A 7,817-nucleotide genomic window follows, 5' to 3' on the forward strand; every position below is an offset into this window, starting at 1 on the left:
GATACTGTCTGCTGAGCTGTGTATCTAATCCCATCATGTGTGATACTGTCTGATGAGCTGCTGTATCTAATACCATCATGTGTGATACTGTCTGATGAGCTGTGTATCTAATCCCATCATGTGTAATACTGTCTGCTGAGCTGTGTATCTAATCCCATCATGTGTGATACTGTCTGATGAGCTTCTGTATCTAATCCCATCATGTGTGATACTGTCTTTTAAGCTGCTGTATCTAATACCATCATGTGTGATATTGTCTGCTGAGTTGTGTATCTAATCTTATCATGTGTGATACGGTCTGCTGAGCTATGTATACAATCTCACACTGTCTGCTGAGCTGTGTATCTAATCCTATCATGTGTGATGCTGTCTGCTGAGCTGTGTATCTAATCCTATCATGTGTGATACTGTCTGCTGAGCTGTGTATCTAATCCCATCATGTGTGATACTGTCTGCTGAGCTATGTATCTAATCCCATCATGTGTGATAATATCTGCTGAGCTGTGTATCTAATCCCATCATATGTGATACTGTCTGCTGAGCTGTGTATCTAATACTATATGTGATACTGTCAGCTGAGATGTGTATCTAATCCCATCATGTGTGTTACTGTCTTCTGAGTTGTGTATCTAATCCCATCATGTGTGTGATAATGTCTACTGAGCTGTGTATCTAATCCCTTCATGTGTGATACTGTCTGCTGAGCTGGGTATCTAATCCCATCATGTGTGATACTGTCTGCTGAGATGTGTATCTAATCCGATCATGTGTGATAATGTCTACTGAGCTGTGTATCTAATCCCTTCATGTGTGATACTGTCTGCTGAACTGTGTATCCAATCATCAGAGTACCCTCATTAGTATTAGGCCCCCAGTATTTCTAATGCCCCATGTAGATCTGACAAAGAAAAAATGTAAATTCTCCTGTTCGGCCGATCATTATAAGGGTTGCATCTTCCACTTTTTGATACAGGGCTACAAAATTTGTAAAGTTTACCTTCACTCAGCTGTAAAATTTAAGAGGTTCTCCAAGATTGAGAACCCCTTTCCATATGTGCAGGCAGAGTGCAGGGGTTAAAAAACAAGACCCACACGTCACCGATGCTCCGATCCAGCGCCAAGCTCCGTGCCGTCTACTCGCAGGTCCCCATCAGCGGTGGTAGCAGTCACGTGCTGTGCCGGCATATGTCACTGCTGAGGCCACTGATTGTCCGGCAGCGGTGATGTGCAAGTAGACAGAGGGACAAGTAGCGGATGAGAAGGGAGCAGGAGGACCGGTGACCGGGGAGTTTTATGGAAATCAGAGCATTTGGGAATTCTTGGAGATTTTATAAAGTAATCGGCCCAGAGGATGAGGTACCAACCCATTGTCTGTAGTCTGTACCTTATAACATTCAATATGGCCGCCCTCATGGGGAGACCCTGCTTGTGATGTCATCATTAGAATCCTGGCACATGACTCACTTACTTGTGATGTCATAATGGGGGAGTGGCTATAAATTGAGGAGACGCACTGACCCCAGCCTCAGTCTCCCGGCCGCCTCTCACAATTAGGAAGTCTCTGACAAGCGGCTTCCTCCCCGGCCCCCCCTCTATTGTTTTAATATCATTGGTGGCCAGTGTGCGGCCCCTCCCCCGCCCCCCTTCCCCGGGGGGTGGAGGCCGCACACTGGCCACCAATGATATTAAAACAATAGAGGGAGGGGGGGGGCCGGGGGGTCTGCCCCCTCCTGCCTGGCAGCCCCTGATCTCTTATAGGGGGCTATGATATGCACAATTAACCCTTTAGGTGCAGCACCTGAAGGGGTTAATTGTGCGGATCACAGCCCCCTGTAAGAGATCGGGTGCTGCCAGGCAGCAGGGGGCAGTCATGTGCACAGTTCGTAGTATATTCTAACTAGAAGCGTCCCTATCACTATGGGAACGCCTCTGTGTTAGAATATACTGTCGGTTCTGAGTTTTCACGAAGTGAAAACTCAGCTCTGAAAAAGCTGTTATGCAGACGGATCTTCGGATCCGTCTGTATGAAAGTAACCTACGGCCACGGATCACGGACGCGGATGCCAATCTTGTGTGCATCCGTGTTCTTTCACGGACCCATTGACTTGAATGGGTCCGTAAACCGTTGTCCGTCAAAAAAATAGGACAGGTCATATTTTTTGGACAGACAGGAAACACGGATCACGCATGCGGCTGCAAAACGGTGCATTTTCCGATTTTTCCACTGACCCATTGAAAGTCAAACGGCACAACGGCCACGGGTGCACACAACGGTCGTGTGCAGGAGGCCTAAAGCAAATCTTGTTTGTTTCATTTCAAATCCATTGTGGTGGTGTATAGAGCCAGAAATGTTAGAATTGTGCCGATGTCCCAATATTTATGGACCTGACTGTATAATACTGTCTGCTGAGCTATGTATCTAATCCCATCATGTGTGATACTGTATGCTGAGCTGTGTATCTAATCCCATCATGTGTGATACTGTCTGCTGAGCTGTGTATCTAATCCCATCATGTGTGATACTATCTGCTGAGCTGTGTATCTAATCCCATCATGTGTGATGCCGTCTGCTGAGCTGTGTATCTAATACCATATGTGATACTGTCTGCTGTGTATCTAATCCCATCATGTGTGATACTGTCTGCTAAAATGTGTATCTAATCCCATCATGTGTGATACTGTCGGCTGAGATGTGTATCTAATCCCATCATGTGTGATACTGTCAGCTGAGATGTGTATCTAATCCCATCATGTGTGATACTGTCTGCTGAGCTGTGTATCTAATCCCTTCATGTGTGATACTGTCTGATGAGCTGCTGTATCTAATACCATCATGTGTGATATTGTCTGCTGAGTTGTGTATCTAATCTTATCATGTGTGATACGGTCTGCTGAGCTATGTATACAATCTCACACTGTCTGCTGAGCTGTGTATCTAATCCCATCATGTGTGATACTGTCTGCTGAGCTGTATATCTAATCCCTTCACGTATGATACTACCTGCTGAGCTGTGTATCTAATCCCATCGTGTGTAATACTGTCTGTTCAACTGTGTATCTAATCCCACTGTGTGTGATACTGTCTGCTGAGCTGTGTATCTAATCCCATCATGTGTGATACTGTCTGCTGAGCTGTGTATCTAATTCCATCATGTGTGATACTGTCTGCTGAGCTGTGTATCTAATCCCATCATGTGTAATACTGCCTGCTGAGCTGGGTATCTAATCCCATCATGTGTGATACTGTCTGCTGAGCTGAGTATCTAATCCCATCATGTGTGTTACTGTCTTCTGAGTTGTGTATCTAATCCCATCATGTGTGATACTGTCTGCTGAGCTGTGTATCTAATCCCATCATGTGTTATACTGTCTGCTGAGCTGGGTATCTAATCCCATCATGTGTGATACTGTCTGCTGAGCTGTGTATCTAATCCCATCATGTGTGATACTGTCTGCTGAGCTGTGTATCTAATCCTATCATGTGTGATACTGTCTGCTGAGCTGTGTATCTAATCCCATCATGTGTGATAATGTCTACTGAGCTATGTATCTAATCCCTTCATGTGTGATACTGTCTGCTGAGCTGTGTATCTAATCCCATCATGTGTGATACTGTCTGCTGAGCTGTGTATCCAATCATCAGAGTACCCTCATTAGTATTAGGCCCCCAGTACAGGGAGTGCAGAATTATTAGGCAAGTTGTATTTTTGAGGATTCATTTTATTATTGAACAACAACCATGTTCTCAATGAACCCAAAAAACTCATTAATATCAAAGCTGAATATTTTTGGAAGTAGTTTTTAGTTTGTTTTTAGTTTTAGCTATTTTAGGGGGATATCTGTGTGTGCAGGTGACTATTACTGTGCATAATTATTAGGCAACTTAACAAAAAACAAATATATACCCATTTCAATTATTTATTTTTACCAGTGAAACCAATATAACATCTCAACATTCACAAATATACATTTCTGACATTCAAAAACAAAACAAAAACAAATCAGTGACCAATATAGCCACCTTTCTTTGCAAGGACACTCAAAAGCCTGCCATCCATGGATTCTGTCAGTGTTTTGATCTGTTCAGAATAAATATCCAGCAAAAATTGTTATCTAAACAATGGGTTAAAGATCAAAAAATAGAAGTCCAGCTAAAGAGTAACCCTAATAAATCTATAAATATATAAATTTTAATATTCCATTACAAATTCTTATCCTTATATGTCCAGGCACACACCAGGCCAACAATGATGCTGCTAGGGAATGGGGTGACTGACCCTATTAACATGTACTATAGCTTGGCCCTGAGCCCAGAGGCAGCTCCTGATGGTGGAGCCCCCCTGTCCTCGAACCTAGCTAAAAACTCCTATACAGCCCTCAAGTGATCAAAAATTGGGTGATATATAGGGTATTGGGCTGGTGTGGGCATGGACAGAGAGGATCAAAAACAAAAATATGAAAAAAAGCACAGTGTATACAGCCCCGACGATAGAAACTATCATCAGGTACACGGTGCAGCAAATTACTAAACTAAAACAACACCTAGATAGGATAACGCTAGATGCCACAGAATTAGACCGTGGTCAACCCCAGCGCGTTTCCCCCACGGTGTGGGATCATCAGGGGGTAATAGATAAAAGATAATTAAATAGATACAGACGGCATGTAAAGTAAACGGAAGGAAGCCCCGATACAGTTGGCAAATCCGTGAAGAAGCCGTTCAATAAATGGTGTCAATTATGACATTCAGTAATGAGATCAAAAAATGTAATGAGATCAAAAAATGTTTGGACCAGATGACGATGTTGGGAGGGACGGATAGAGGAGCATATGGCGACAGTCTTGATATATCATATGTGTGCATCATATGATATCAGGAGGAAATTCCATATACTTAAGGGCACTCGATCAGTCATATAGATAAAGCAAATAACTCCCTTAGAAGTGTGCAGAGACCGAGCGTGTCACTGATGTTCACATGTATCAGTCATAGAGGAAGACTTCAGATATATGTTGAATCACCAACAACAGTCACCCATGCCAGGTCAACCTATTAGATACCGGTCCATGTTGGTAGTCAAGCCATAGACACACGTCCCCTCCCTGGGTCCAGTGGAGGGGACGTGTGTCTATGGCTTGACTACCAACATGGACCGGTATCTAATAGGTTGACCTGGCATGGGTGACTGTTGTTGGTGATTCAACATATATCTGAAGTCTACCTCTATGACTGATACATGTGAACATCAGTGACACGCTCGGTCTCTGCACACTTCTAAGGGAGTTATTTGCTTTATCTATATGACTGATCGAGTGCCCTTAAGTATATGGAATTTCCTCCTGATACCATATGATGCACACATATGATATATCAAGACTGTCGCCATATGCTCCTCTATCCGTCCCTCCCAACATCGTCATCTGGTCCAAACATTTTTTGATCTCATTACATTTTTTGATCTCATTACTGAATGTCATAATTGACACCATTTATTGAACGGCTTCTTCACGGATTTGCCAACTGTATCGGGGCTTCCTTCCGTTTACTTTACATGCCGTCTGTATCTATTTAATTATCTTTTATCTATTACCCCCTGATGATCCCACACCGTGGGGGAAACGCGTTGGGGTTGACCACGGTCTAATTCTGTGGCATCTAGCGTTATCCTATCTAGGTGTTGTTTTAGTTTAGTAATTTGCTGCACCGTGTACCTGATGATAGTTTCTATCGTCGGGGCTGTATACACTGTGCTTTTTTTCATATTTTTGTTTTTGATCCTCTCTGTCCATGCCCACACCAGCCCAATACCCTATATATCACCCAATTTTTGATCACTTGAGGGCTGTATAGGAGTTTTTAGCTAGGTTCGAGGACAGGGGGGCTCCACCATCAGGAGCTGCCTCTGGGCTCAGGGCCAAGCTATAGTACATGTTAATAGGGTCAGTCACCCCATTCCCTAGCAGCATCATTGTTGGCCTGGTGTGTGCCTGGACATATAAGGATAAGAATTTGTAATGGAATATTAAAATTTATATATTTATAGATTTATTAGGGTTACTCTTTAGCTGGACTTCTATTTTTTGATCTGTTCACCATCAACATTGCGTGCAGCAGCAACCACAGCCTCCCAGACACTGTTCAGAGAGGTGTACTGTTTTCCCTCCTTGTAAATCTCACATTTGATGATGGACCACAGGTTCTCAATGGGGTTCAGATCAGGTGAACAAGGAGGCCATGTCATTATATTTTCTTCTTTTATACCCTTTCTTGCCAGCCACGCTGTGGAGTACTTGGACGCGTGTGATGGAGCATTGTCCTGCATGAAAATCATGTTTTTCTTGAAGGATGCAGACTTCTTCCTGTACCACTGCTTGAAGAAGGTGTCTTCCGGAAACTGGCAGTAGGACTGGGAGTTGAGCTTGACTCCATCCTCAACCCGAAAAGGCCCCACAAGCTCATCTTTGATGATACCAGCCCAAACCAGTACTCCACCTCCACCTTGCTGGCGTCTGAGTCGGACTGGAGCTCTCTGCCCTTTACCAATCCAGCCACGGGCCCATCCATCTGGCCCATCAAGACTCACTCTCATTTCATCAGTCCATAAAACCTTAGAAAAATCAGTCTTGACGTTTCAGCTTGTGTGTCTTGTTCAGTGGTGGTCGTCTTTCAGCCTTTCTTACCTTGGCCATGTCTCTGAGTATTGCACACCTTGTGCTTTTGGGCACTCCAGTGATGTTGCAGCTCTGAAATATGGCCAAACTGTTGGCAAGTGGCATCTTGGCAGCTGCACGCTTGACTTTTCTCAGTTCATGGGCAGTTATTTTGCGCCTTGGTTTTTCCACACGCTTCTTGCGACCCTGTTGACTATTTTGAATGAAACGCTTGATTGTTCGATGATCACGCTTCAGAAGCTTTGCAATTTTAAGAGTGCTGCATCCCTCTGCAAGATATCTCACTATTTTTGACTTTTCTGAGCCTGTCAAGTCCTTCTTTTGACCCATTTTGCCAAAGGAAAGAAAGTTGCCTAATAATTATGCACACCTGATATAGGGTGTTGATGTCATTAGACCACACCCCTTCTCATTACAGAGATGCACATCACCTAATATGCTTAATTGGTAGTAGGCTTTCGAGCCTATACAGCTTGGAGTAAGACAACATGCATAAAGAGAATGATGTGGTCAAAATACTCATTTGCCTAATAATTCTGCACGCAGTGTATTTCTAATGCCCCATGTAGATCTGACAAAGAAAAAATGCAAATTCTCCTGTTCGGCCGATCATTATAAGGGTTGCAGCTTCCACTTTTTGATACAGGGCTACAAAATTTGTAAAGTTTACCTTCACTCAGCTGTAAAATTTAGGAGGTTCTCCAAGATTGAGAACCCCTTTCCATATGTGCAGGCAGAGTGCAGGGTTAAAAAACAAGACCCACACGTCACCGATGCTCCGATCCAGCGCCAAGCTCCGTGCCGTCTACTCGCAGGTCCCCATCAGCGGTGGTAGCAGTCACGTGCTGTGCCGGCATATGTCACTGCTGAGGCCACTGATTGTCCGGCAGCGGTGACGTGCAAGTAGACAGAGGGACAAGTAGCGGATGAGAAGGGAGCAGGAGGACCGGTGACCGGGGAGTTTTATGGAAATCAGAGCATTTGGGAATTCTTGGAGATTTTATAAAGTAATCGGCCCAGAGGATGAGGTACCAACCCATTGTCTGTAGTCTGTACCTTATAACATTCAATATGGCCGCCCTCATGGGGAGACCCTGCTTGTGATGTCATCATTAGAATCCTGGCACATGACTCACTTACTTGTG

The sequence above is a fragment of the Bufo bufo genome, chromosome 7 (assembly GCF_905171765.1).
Source record: "Bufo bufo chromosome 7, aBufBuf1.1, whole genome shotgun sequence".
NCBI classification, from domain to species: domain Eukaryota; kingdom Metazoa; phylum Chordata; class Amphibia; order Anura; family Bufonidae; genus Bufo; species Bufo bufo.